Raw genomic sequence first — 13,964 nt, forward strand, 5'->3', positions numbered from 1 at the left:
CGCCCCTCAACCTTCGCGAACCTCCTCGATGTTTCTCTCCACACCCTCTCCAAGTCCAACCCCTTGTTCGTGGTTGGTTGAGTGGGGCTGACTCACTCCTCCCCTATATGACGAGGTGGGGACCCGCCTTTCTTCCCCAACCCTGCCTCGTGGCCAATGGCAGCAATTGTTGGTTGGCAATGCGAATGGCAATTGACGAAAAGGGGGAATGGAAGTTTTGGGAGTGGGAATGAAGGGAATCTATCTCTTTCACTGGTGCAATGGAGTATTTCAATTAATGGGAGACACAGCCTTACCCTAAAACACATAATAAGATATAAGCTATCGAACAGGGGTATTCTATGATTAGCTGTGGTGTGGATGCTTTATGGACTAATTATGGGACGCCCTTTGACCTTTACACAGCTCCGGAGGCAGGAGGTGCAGAATAAACAATAATAATAATACACACAATCAAAAAATATACAGTCCTCATATCCGCAACAATATTAACCTATATATTGTTTAGTTTATATTAACCTATATATTGCTTAGTTTCTGTTAACCTATATATTGTTTCTTTTATATTAACCTATATATTGTTTAGTTTATATTAACCTATATATTGCTTAGTTACTATTAGCCTATATATTGTTTCGTTTATATTAACCTATATATTGTTTAGTTTCTATTAACCTATATATTGCTTAGTTTCTATTAACCTATATATTGTTTCGTTTATATTAACCTATATATTGCTTAGTTTATATTAACCTATATATTGTTTAATTTCTATTAACCTATATATTATTTAGTTTCTATTAACCTATATATTGTTTAGTTTATATTAACCTATATATTGCTTCGTTTCTATTAACCTATATATTGTTTTGTTTGTTTTTGAAAAGCTTGTTGAGACAAAACGAAAATAGAGTTGACGTCATTTTCTATAAATAGCGAGATGCTTTCATGATCGACATCTTTGGCATATTTCGAATTGCTGCGAACAAACCAAACCAGACACATAACTTCGGTAAGGAACAAACTCGTTTATCGTGCCTCCATTCTGCTCACTATGTATGTTATTCTTTGTAGCTTTTGTTGATGTAATAGGTTCGTTTAAGCCTCAAGGGAGGAGAGTTCACCGGCAGCACCTTCAGTCGACGACTCGCGAAGATCCACCGTCTGTAGCTGCGGTAACGGAACGGACGCCATTTGGAAGAGCTGAGAGGACTCAGGCGTGATAGAGTGAGCCTGAGTGAGTATATCAAGACAAGAACAAGATCTAGAAGGAGGTATGTACGGTGCGATTCATATAATATATTGTTTAGTTATCGTCGATGAGGAATTTGGGGTCGGAATGGGTGATCGGCCTGGGTGACTTGGTCTCGACTAGATGCTAGGCCGCACCTCATTTTGTTAAATAAAGTGGTCACAAAATATTTTTTGATGGTTTTAATGCTTATCATTAGATGCAGAACGTTCGTAGTAAGGTATAGATATATGGATTGACATCGGATGGCATGGGATTTGGGATTTAGGAACTCCGGGGTTTTTTCATTAGGAATATATGCGATTTGCTCTTGGAAGCCCTCGAGAGTGAACGGGGACTCGGATCTTAATTCTGTTTTCAGATTTTGCAGTCGCTAGATTAGCTTAACACTCAATAGAACGGGACCCGCGAAATTTCGGGGATTTTTGGTGAAATTACCTCGGGGTAAAGTTACATAGGAAAGCCCCATGTTAAATCTTCGTTGCCGAAGGACTTTATTTTTTGCGAAATTCATCCTGACTTCGCCTCTAGGAGGATACAGGGGTATCTGTGGATAACGGGAACCTTTATTTGGCGAAATTCGGACTGATATTGACCGAGTTATTCAAAATATTAACTTATATCAAATAAATCTTTTGTGATTTTGTATTTTGCGCACCTGTATCGTTGGAGGTATTGACTTATATAGGGTTGGTTTTCTAAAGCTTATATCAGAATATTAACTTATAACAAATGGGTCTTTTGAGGGGAAAGTGTGATGACGTCACCACGTCACGCGGCACGAATGCGCGCCTGTGTCGTTGGAGATACTGACTTCTATAGGGAGGCCCCATCACCCTCCCCCATCACCCTGCCATCACCCTCCCATCACCCTGCCATCACCCTCCCATCACCCTCCCATCACCCTCCCATCACCCTGCCATCACCCTCCCATCACCCTGCCATCACCCTCCCATCACCCTGCCATCACCCTCCCACCACCCTGCCATCACCCTCCCACCACCCTCCCATCACCCTGCCATCACCCTCCCATCACCCTTTATTGGACCATTTGACTTCTGTAGGGTTGGTTTTCTAAGGTTTATATCAAAATATCAAATAAATCTTTTAAGGTGAAAGCGCGATGACGTCACCACGTCACGCGGCACGAATGCGCACCTGTGTCGTTGGAGGTATTGACTTATTTAGGGTTGGTTTTCTAAGGCTGTAGGCCGCACCTCATTTTGTCAAATAAAGTGGTATTCGGGTGGTTCCGGTATTTGGGACCGCAGGGACGGAAAGTGCAGGTACGGGGTGCTTGGCACTCCCCAGCCGGCCCGCTCTGAAGGTTCGGATCGGGACACCGGGATTCATTCCGGTCGCCCGGTCGGCCCGGAGGTGGGGGTGCGGGGCCTGTCACAGAACGTCAAAACAAACTCCTCCCTCCCATCCCATCACCCTCCCATCACCCTCCCATCACCCTCCCATCACCCTGCCCCACCACCCTGCCCCATCACCCTCCCCCATCACCCTCCCCCATCACCCTGCCATCACCCTGCCATCACCCTCCCATCACCCTGCTATCACCCTCCCATCACCCTGCCATCACCCTCCCATCACCCTGCCATCACCCTCCCCCATCACCCTCTGCCATCACCCTCCCATCACCCTGCCATCACCCTCCCATCACCCTCCCATCACCTTTTATTGGACCATTTGACTTCTGTAGGGTTGGTTTTCTAAGGCTTATATCAAAATATCAATTTATATCAAATAAATCTTTTAAGGTGAAAGTGCGATGACGTCACCACGTCACGCGGCACGAATGCGCGCCTGTGTCGTTGGAGGTATTGACTTATATAGGGTTGGTTTTCTAAGGCTGTAGGCCGCACCTCATTTTGTCGAATAAAGTGGTATGCGGGTGGTTCCGGTATTTGGGACCGCAGGGACGGAAAGTGCAGCCGGCCCGCTCTGAAGGTTCGGATCGGGACACCGGGATTCAGTCCGGTCGCTCGGTCGGCCCTGAGATGGGGGTGCGGGGCCTGTCACGGAACGTCAAAACAAACGGCCTGCCGGGGCCGCCCAAAAGTCGGGCGTGAGGGGCGCGTCCACTAATGGAACGCCTCTCGCTTCCCAGATCGAGGGCCACGTGGTCAGGAGAACCTCGTCCCTTCTGGTTGCCCTGCCGTCCCACCGGGAGCGCTGGCAGGGTGTACTTCAAACTAAGCTTAAGTGTCAAGTGTTAAGTTCCTCCTTGCCCTCGCAAGGGAAAGGCTAGGGTCAAGCTCTTCCAAATTTCCAAACACTAGGAATCGGACATCTCAAATTAATTAATTAATTTGTTAACACATCTCAGTCGCCCGCGACCTCTCTAGCGCGGGCGTCGAACCAGTTCATTCCCGGTGCGGCCGGGCCGAATATCGGCCCGGACGTGGCTGAAGCCATTGATTCCGCCGTAGCCCGCTAACGCGTAGGCTCGCACGTCCCCGGTCCGCCTGGGCTCCGCGGGTGCCCTACCGTGCCCGGCACTGCTGATCTCTCTTGCTTCCGGGAGTAGGTGCCGGTGCCCGGGGACGGAGTTCGCTGTCTAAACATGGTAGCGCTAGGCCAGTGGGACCGCCGGGACCCACGTGCACTCACAAGTTGTTCTGCGCGTGGGCGGCAGTATCAGACTGGGGCGCCCAAACGCTCCCTGGCTAAAGTTCATCCTGAAAGCGCCCACATTGTGCGGACAAACCAAGTCAAGGGCCACGTGGTCAGGAGAACCTCGTCCCTTCCGGTCACACTGTGCCTATCGGCCGGCCTCGAAGACCGAAATTGTGACGGTGTCACCCGAAAAACGTCCGTTCCGCCTCTGTAGCTTCCCTGTTCACTGCGGTTATGATGACCGAGCGGTGGTGTATTACCGCGACCTAACAGGATCCCCGACTCACCCGATTCCACCCAAACGTTGGCCGGGTCGCACCGCAGCTAGTCAATGAGGGAAAAGACGAAAACGACGCAATGCAAAGAGGAAAACGAAGGCAAAGAAAGGTTTGGAAATACTACTGAATTTATTGACTATTTACACACAAGCAAAAAGGAGCAATCAAGGTTTATTTACAACACATAAGACGCAGGTGACACAGTGCAAATTTTAGCTTACCTACAGACTTAATTAAATACCCAGGGACAGAACAAACAAAACAAACTCACGTACACAAGAAGGGTGGAAAGGCAGGAGGTGGATGGCTGGAGGGAGAGGAAAGGTCCAAGGGGGTCCTGCAGCTCAACCGGCGCGTTTAGCAGCCGCCGTTCCTTTACGGTCCTGCTCCAAACCGCCGTTCAGGCCCCCTTTGGCTGTTGGGTGTTCTTGCAGCTGCGGCCTCCGCTGCGTTCCCAGGACTTGTCTGACTCGTTGGTCCACACCCTCAACTCTTTCTTGGTCCCTCACTCTTTACCACCGACTCCTCACCGCAACCAACGCAACCACTTGACCACCACCTCTACTGACTGACTCTTCACCACTCTCCACTTGCCGACCGACTCTCAACCAACTCAGACCAACTCACGACTCACTTCCGTTTGCGCCTTTTATAGCGCCTCCAGCGATTCAGCCGCCGGCGTTTTGGACACGCCCATCGGGGTGCTCACCTCGGCCCTGGTTGGTCGCGCGACCCTCGGGCTCCGCCCTCGATGACGACGGGCGGGTACGCCCCTCCTCCCCTCTATGACGAGGTGGAGTCACGCCCTTCTTCTCCGACCCTGCCTCGTGGTCAATGGCGGTTATTGGAGGGGAGGTGATTGGGAATCGAGGGCTCAGCAATGACGAGAGGGGATGTAATATAGGCAATCGAGGCTCGGCAATGACGAAAGGGGATGTGATAGGAAATGGAGGTTTTTGGGGATGGGAATGAAAGGGGATCTATTCTCTTTCACTGGTGCAATGGAGTACTTCAATTAATGGGAGACACAGCCTTACCCTAGAACACAGAATAAGAGATAACTATCAACAGGGGTATTCTATTACTTGGCTGACGTGTATGCTTGTGGACTAATAATGGGATGCCCTTTCACCTTTACACAGCTCCGGAGGCAGGGGGGCGCAGAATAAACAATAATCATCACCAATTTACCACAATACAACACAATCAAAAAAATACAGTCCTCATCTCCGCAACACTGCACCCTCCTCCTCTTAGGCACGATCCGGGCCTACAACTTTTATTTTTAGTGTGACACGTAGGTGTAGTTCCCTCTATTTTTAACCTGACCCTGAGTGCGACAGTTTTAAAACATAAATAAATGTGTCCCGCTGCTCCATTGCACCCTGCCTAACAGACTTACGCCCACAGTTAACCGAATTGCGGAATGGTCTTCAAACTACACACTGACGGTGGGAAGCATTATTTACACTTGACGCTACTTTTATTTACAAGACTAACCCAGGACCTGTAATTGTTCTTTCTGGGGGGGAGACAGTCTGCTCTGCATCGACGCACCATGAAAGCACCCAAAAACGCCCCAATACAAGCACCCTCAAGCACCAATCGGTGCAGTCACCATAGTTCATCAGTGTTCAATCAAAATAAAATCAACAACCCCTAACCCTGCAGGTGATCTCTTGCTCTTCGGCTCCCTCTGCTGGTTATTATTATTTCTTCCAGTTGTTGTCTTTTCCTTCATTTTCTTACTGGCGGCCTATTTGAACTGCAAAATGCACCCAATGTGTCCTTTTTATTTGATTTTATTCATGGCCCACAGGGCCGACTAGTGTGGTTCACCTGTGGGGCATCGGTGTCCTGTGGCCAAGGTCCGCCAGCAAGATTTCGGGCCCTCATGGCCGGTTCCAGCAGAGGGGCCATGCCCCAATCCATGGGGTCCATAAGTGGTGCTCGGCCACAGACATGTGGTCCATAATGTGGTGCATCGATGCAGACAGCTGGTTCTGGGAATTTCGGGCGCACAATGGCCGACCCACGCACGCTCCCCTCGGCACCCAGTGGCGCACAGGTCATGTGGGAGACAAAAGGGGAAAGACAATTGAGCGAGGGGTAAGGTCACAAGGGTACACATCAATAAGGCAATGCAAGGCGAAATGCGTACGGAGGGCGAAGTGAGAAAGCTCATCCCTACCGTACGTCACCCCCCCGTCACCTACCCTACCCTTGCCCTTACCCCATATGTACAAAAATCTACACATTTACAAATTCGTCACAACTGTCACGTCTTCCCCATATTTCCCCTATACCAAATTCGTCACCACAATCCCTCTAACCAAAATTTGCCATCACCCAATTCGTCATCAATCCTCATAAGGAGGGAGAGATGGAATCATCAAAGCACAATTTCACACCCACGTCATGATGCGTCTCACAATCCAAACATTTGCACAGTAAAAATAATTAAACATGGCATGGTGCGGAGTACCTGTCACCTCAGGTGAGTGGATGCAGATGGTGCGAGGAGACTTCATCCTAACTACTTTCTAAATGACATTAACACACTTTACACTACCAGGGATCTCTCCCTGCCAATCCATTGGCCAACTTACACTATGGGTTCTAAAAACCAATTCCCATTGACCAAACTGTGGTGCTTCTCAATTTGGGGTCTCACTCCCCCGATTCATCTCCCGGTGCCTCGCACAATTTCTGGGCTGCGACGTGTAGCTCTCCCAGCAGGTCTACCCACCTGCACACCTCCACCACTGCAGTTGCCACCCGAGCTTACCTAGCTCCTCACCCTAACCTATCTAACTGGGGAAGGCCCTCTCCTGGCTCTGTCACCCCTTGGTGCCCTCTGGCACTGGGCTACCCGGGTCCGTCCTCCGGATCCTCGGGCCCCATCCACAACTACCGGCTCCCAGAGCCCACCTGCGGCCTCACCTGGCCGACATCCTCACAGTGGTGGAGCGCCCAACCAACTACACACACTAACAGGCTACACGCCCAGCCATTTCCACAACACTAATGCACCCATCCAAAGACCATTCTTTCACCCGCACCACAGATGCCAATATCCAACCACAATTTATTTGTACCCTCTACCTAACACTTACTCTACCCGCCCCGGGTATCCGTGATGGGGGTCCACTCTTCCCCCATTCACACCATCCACTCCACTCCACAATTCCCACCATACTCACTCCACGACCATCCATTCCAATACTCCATTTATTCCACACTACCATTTATTCCACACAGCCACATACACCTGTTATTGCACACCTGTGCAATCCCCTGGTGCCACCTGCACCCTCCTCCTCTTCCTGGACCATTGGGTCAGCACAATACACAATCACCTTCACTCACTCATACACTGCTCCACACACCTGTTCAGTTGCACACCTGTGCAATCACACCTGTTCAATCCTCAACCACACGGCATCATCTCAGCTAACTACTCCCCTCTGAAACTTGCGCTTCCCAGTCGCCCCTTTAAACTATTGCGCTCCCACGTCATTATTATCCACACTAAACTACCTGCGTCCCCACTACAGGTATCAGTCACTAACTAAACTTAACGTTACCTACTGTCATCTTCGCTAGATCCCTATCAATATAACCAAGCCCTCCCTGGCTCGGTTGTCATAGCCACCCCATAAACTATTGCGCATTTGCCCCCACCTGTGAGGGATGGTGGATTTGCCATCCCTCCACATCGGGGAAGTCCTACTATAAATTTTGCTCGTCCAAATTCCAACCAATTCAAAAATTTTCCATTTACTGCCAATTCTACCCACTATTATAAATTTCGTATCAAATCACTATCACTATCATCATCACAGTCCGCTATACCCTAGCCTCGGTGCGTCGTGACATCATTAAACTCGGCTTCGTAAAGCCGAGCAATGAATTCGGGTGGTTTGGTCGCCTGCAGGTTGAATCCGTCCGGCTTTCGGTTCAAGGGAGGTGGTTTGGTTGGACCGAGGCTCCACGCACCATCTCAGCGCGGCACCTTGCGGTCCCGGGCCCGATGGCTCAATCTCCCCCGGTCGGAACCCCGTCCCCACGAGGGGGCACCGTTCCGCTTCCTCCCACTCGCCCTTGAACCGGACCGGTCGCCTGGCCCGACAAGGCCCGGACTCGACCGTGCGGGGCGGGGCCAAGCCCGAATCGGCAACGACGCTTCGAAGAGAAGCGACGCAGCTTCGATCCGCGCCGGGCCCTGCATCCAACAAAGGGCTCCTCGCACCGAGTGCTCGCATCGGCTATCCGTCGCTCTAACCACTAACCCGGTTACCGTCGATGCTTTACTTGCATGCTTACAAGCATACGCTACCCCTTTCACCCTCACAAAACCTGGCGTTCCAACGCCGTCCGTACATTCCACCAACGCTCTCCCTGTTACACACCACACCTCTCGCGCACACTCTTGCGCACACTTTGGTCCACACCTCTCCTCCGTTACGTCCTCCGTAACACTCACCATGGGCGTGCACTCTTGCATCCACCCACTAACGCGCTCAGATGGGCTCCCCCACACCCGCGCTACCACCAATTCAGGTGTGCTTTCTCGCACACGTTCCACCACCACCTTACTCTCCGTGTCACACTTCGTACACCCCGACGTGCATTCTCGCTCGCACTCGGTTTCACACTCGCGCTCCGATGTGCCCTCTCGCACCTGCGCCATCACCAACTCACTATTCGTGTCACACTCCGTACACCCCGACGTGCATTCTCGCTCGCACTCGGTTTCACACTCGCGCTCCGATGTGCCCTCTCGCACCTGCGCCATCACCAACTCACTATTCGTGTCACACTCCGTACACCCCGACGTGCATTCTCGCTCGCACTCGGTTTCACACTCGCGCTCCGATGTGCCCTCTCGCACCTGCGCCATCACCAACTCACTATTCGTGTCACACTCCGTACACCCCGACGTGCATTCTCGCTCGCACTCGGTTTCACACTCGCGCTCCGATGTGCCCTCTCGCACCTGCGCCATCACCAACTCACTATTCGTGTCACACTCCGTACACCCCGACGTGCATTCTCGCTCGCACTCGGTTTCACTCCCACACTTTATAACACACCCACTCGCCGACGCACACTTTTTCCTCCCACGCGTGCCATTTCCACTCACACGGGACCCTTCACCAACGCCCGGATGCTTCCTCGATCCCAAGCGCGCGAAAATTCTTTTGTCGCTAAACATCCTCCTGCAAAATCTACCCGCACAATATACAGCACGACTCACCTGGGGGATCCTTTTCTCCACGCGAACCTGCAAACTTCCATTCGGGTTAAGCACAGCATCGTGATGTGAGCAGGGACTTTGTACATAATCCATTTCTCCCTGCAATTCCCGGGCTACCTCCGTCATCTCTTCAATTTTAATTCCCAGCACTGCTTTTTCTTTATTAACCTCGGCGACCGCTGGCTTTAATAAAACACCCTCTACCTCATCGGTCGCCGGCTTTTCCAAACCCCGTGTCGCGATTTCTACCCCCGTCATTGTACCCGTGCTTTCCTCCGCTTCGCTCAACCAGCGCTTTTCGACTCGCGTTACCTCCTCGTGCACCCCTGGGACCCTTTCGCCCAACTTGCGGTCTCTGTCCCTCTGCTCCCTTTCCTCCCTATCGGCCCTCATTCCGTTCGTTGTTGCTTCAATTTGGTTACTCAACTGCTCACTGTTAGCCCTCATTACCCCCATTTGGCCCCCCATCTCTCCCATACTGCTTTTCAAACCTCTAATTTGGTCTCCCAATTGCTCACTATTCTTTTCCATAAGGGCCTTCATTTGCATCATAAAAAGGTTCAAATCCACTAGCGGCGCTGCTGCGGTCGCGGGCGTGGCAAAATTTGGTGCCGCTCCACCCACGTGCGCGAGGATGCCATTTTGCGCGCCTGATACTCCCTCAACCGCCTCCTCATTGCTCTCCTCCTCCCTTTCATCTACATACATTTCCCCTAGGTCCTGGGTCGATTCTACCCCGTCTATCTCTCCCACCGGCATCCCGTCGCCTTGACCAGCCATGGCGCGATTTCAAAATTCGGGTTTTGCTTTAAAACAAAACAAATTTCGTCCGCTCCAAATTTTGACCAAATTTTTTCTAGATGTTTTTTTTTAAAATTTGGTTCGGGCCCCGAATCTCACTCCCAGACACCAATTGTTACAGATCGCGGTTTAGATGTTACTAGGGCATGCCCGTACGTGGGTGCCCGTTCCTTGCCAAAAAAAAAAAAAAACGCTACCCGTACGCTCTACCCCGCCCGTACGCCCGTACGCCCGTAAACAAAAAAAACAACGCTCTTCGCTTCCGCCCTTCGCTCTGGGAGAAATAATGCGCATAAGAAATCGAGAAATTATTATTTTCTCCGGAAGAAATCGAATTACGAACCGTAATGGCGCACGCGCTCGGCTCGGCTCGCAACAACGCGTTCTGTGATTGGCTGCCGGAAGTGAAGTCTTCACTGTCCGGAAGGTCACAAATCGCAGTTACGATGAATCGCAAATTAGTTTTAATTAGTTTTAAAACATAGTTTAACGCCAACATAGTTTGCCAACGTGAAATAAATGAATACGCTCTCAAATGTGCCGTCCGAGGCAGAGTCTGTTCGGCACGTTCGGCACACGTGATAGCTCGCTGCTCTCTGATTGGTTGAATCGTTTTTTGGACATAGCTCGGTAACTACTTGTCCGATTAATTTCAAACCTTGAAAAGGCACATCCTCGGGTCCCCAGCAATATACCTGGCAAGTTGCAAGTATATCGGACCCGTGGTTGTCGAGAAACAGCGGTCACAGACAAACAAACACACACACAGACATACACACATACACACACACACACACACACAGAGATTAGTGGAATTATAGATAGATGATGACCGAGCGGTGGTGTATTACCGCGACCTAACAGGATCCCCGACTCACCCGATTCCACCCAAACGTTGGCCGGGTCGCACCGCAGCTAGTCAATGAGGGAAAAGACGAAAACGACGCAATGCAAAGAGGAAAACGAAGGCAAAGAAAGGTTTGGAAATACTACTGAATTTATTGACTATTTACACACAAGCAAAAAGGAGCAATCAAGGTTTATTTACAACACATAAGACGCAGGTGACACAGTGCAAATTTTAGCTTACCTACAGACTTAATTAAATACCCAGGGACAGAACAAACAAAACAAACTCACGTACACAAGAAGGGTGGAAAGGCAGGAGGTGGATGGCTGGAGGGAGAGGAAAGGTCCAAGGGGGTCCTGCAGCTCAACCGGCGTGTTTAGCAGCCGCCGTTCCTTTACGGTCCTGCTCCAAACCACCGTTCAGGCCCCCTTTGGCTGTTGGGTGTTCTTGCAGCTGCGGCCTCCGCTGCGTTCCCAGGACTTGTCTGACTCGTTGGTCCACACCCTCAACTCTTTCTTGGTCCCTCACTCTTTACCACCGACTCCTCACCGCAACCAACGCAACCACTTGACCACCACCTCTACTGACTGACTCTTCACCACTCTCCACTTGCCGACCGACTCTCAACCAACTCAGACCAACTCACGACTCACTTCCGTTTGCGCCTTTTATAGCGCCTCCAGCGATTCAGCCGCCGGCGTTTTGGACACGCCCATCGGGGTGCTCACCTCGGCCCTGGTTGGTCGCGCGACCCTCGGGCTCCGCCCTCGATGACGACGGGCGGGTACGCCCCTCCTCCCCTCTATGACGAGGTGGAGTCACGCCCTTCTTCTCCGACCCTGCCTCGTGGTCAATGGCGGTTATTGGAGGGGAGGTGATTGGGAATCGAGGGCTCAGCAATGACGAGAGGGGATGTAATATGGGCAATCGAGGCTCGGCAATGACGAAAGGGGATGTGATAGGAAATGGAGGTTTTTGGGGATGGGAATGAAAGGGGATCTATTCTCTTTCACTGGTGCAATGGAGTATTTCAATTAATGGGAGACACAGCCTTACCCTAGAACACAGAATAAGAGATAACTATCAACAGGGGTATTCTATTACTTGGCTGACGTGTATGCTTGTGGACTAATTATGGGATGCCCTTTCACCTTTACACAGCTCCGGAGGCAGGGGGGCGCAGAATAAACAATAATCATCACCAATTTACCACAATACAACACAATCAAAAAAATACAGTCCTCATCTCCGCAACAATATTGTTTCGTTTATATTAACCTATATATTGTTTAGTTTATATTAACCTATATATTGCTTAGTTACTACTAGCCTATATATTGTTTCGTTTATATTAACCTATATATTGTTTAGTTTCTATTAACCTATATATTGCTTAGTTTCTATTAACCTATATATTGTTTCGTTTATATTAACCTATATATTGCTTAGTTTATATTAACCTATATATTGTTTAATTTCTATTAACCTATATATTATTTAGTTTCTATTAACCTATATATTGTTTAGTTTATATTAACCTATATATTGCTTCGTTTCTATTAACCTATATATTGTTTAATTTCTATTAACCTATATATTATTTAGTTTCTATTAACCTATATATTGTTTCGTTTATATTAACCTATATATTGCTTAGTTTATATTAACCTATATATTGTTTAATTTCTATTAACCTATATATTATTTAGTTTCTATTAACCTATATATTGTTTAATTTCTATTAACCTATATATTATTTAGTTTCTATTAACCTATATATTGTTTAGTTTATATTAACCTATATATTGCTTCGTTTCTATTAACCTATATATTGTTTTGTTTGTTTTTGAAAAGCTTGTTGAGACAAAACGAAAATAGAGTTGACGTCATTTTCTATAAATAGCGAGATGCTTTCATGATCGACATCTTTGGCATATTTCGAATTGCTGCGAACAACCCAAACCAGACACATAACTTCGGTAAGGAACAAACTCGTTTATCGTGCCTCCATTCTGCTCACTATGTATGTTATTCTTTGTAGCTTTTGATGATGTAATAGGTTCGTTTAAGCCTCAAGGGAGGAGAGTTCACCGGCAGCACCTTCAGTCGACGACTCGCGAAGATCCACCGTCTGTAGCTGCGTAAGCTTCCCTGCCGGACCTCCATAAATTGCTAACTTTTACAAAGTTGGGTTTTAAAAGGGTAACAATCGGCGTATAAAGTTAAAGTTATTGTCAACCCCTGGGATGGCAGGGTAGCGTCATAAGACTTTTGCACGATCACGTCTGTGGTCTCTCGAGCAATTTGAGACGACCTCGGTCGAGCTATAAACTACCACCCGGGTGTTTCATAAGCTGAGTGATTCACCAGTATGTGCCTCGTCCATCGGAAGGACGTTGCACTCACTGTACGTTCCGTCTGTCGATTTTACTTAGTGGACCTTATAGATGGTGTCCTTCGTTTACAGAGTATCGCGGGGACCCTGAACTAATTACAAATTCCTGCTCTGACCTACAGGGGGCACTGCATCAGCGGCACAGCTGGCCCCTGCAAGAACGTGTACCAACCCACACTCCCACAGCCTGCGTTGCATTCGAGAAGACAATACAGGAGGCTACCTGTAGACCTACATCGGACCATGTGAACGACTCCACCACACAGGTTTGTTCGAAACATCACAGATGAGTGTTTACATGCTTTACTGCCCTTACACATCGTATGTTGTGCATATTCCGATTTCAGTGCCTAATCGTCCGGTATACAAGTTGCCTGGTGTTGGCTTGGGGGTTACCGTGGCTGGTCTGGGATCTCAGGGTCGAGTTTGAGCTTCTGTCATGTCGTTGGATTAACACCAGCTGGGTTGACTCGGCCTGTTATCCTTCTGACATTTGCAAAATC

The 13,964-nt window shown here is 49.2% G+C and overlaps 1 protein-coding gene across 17 annotated transcripts in view; it reads left to right on the plus strand.

Moving 5' to 3' along the window:
• Window positions 1–909: 909 nt before the first annotated feature.
• Window positions 910–13,964, plus strand: part of LOC137415571 (RILP-like protein 1) — a 69,447-nt gene continuing 56,392 nt past the window's right edge. For 2 of the 17 annotated variants that reach the window (XM_078780769.1, XM_078780773.1), the window contains exons 1-2: window positions 13,031–13,207; window positions 13,584–13,727. The gene's annotated coding sequence lies outside the window, so the exon portion shown is untranslated. Of the gene's footprint in view, window positions 1,013–12,948; window positions 13,474–13,583; window positions 13,728–13,808 lie in introns of those variants that run through there. The other 15 variants (XM_078780781.1, XM_078780767.1, XM_078780777.1 and 12 more) reach the window with 14 other exon arrangements.

The sequence above is a fragment of the Myxine glutinosa genome, chromosome 6 (genome assembly GCF_964187855.1).
Source record: "Myxine glutinosa chromosome 6, kmMyxGlut1.1, whole genome shotgun sequence".
Lineage (NCBI taxonomy): Eukaryota > Metazoa > Chordata > Myxini > Myxiniformes > Myxinidae > Myxine > Myxine glutinosa.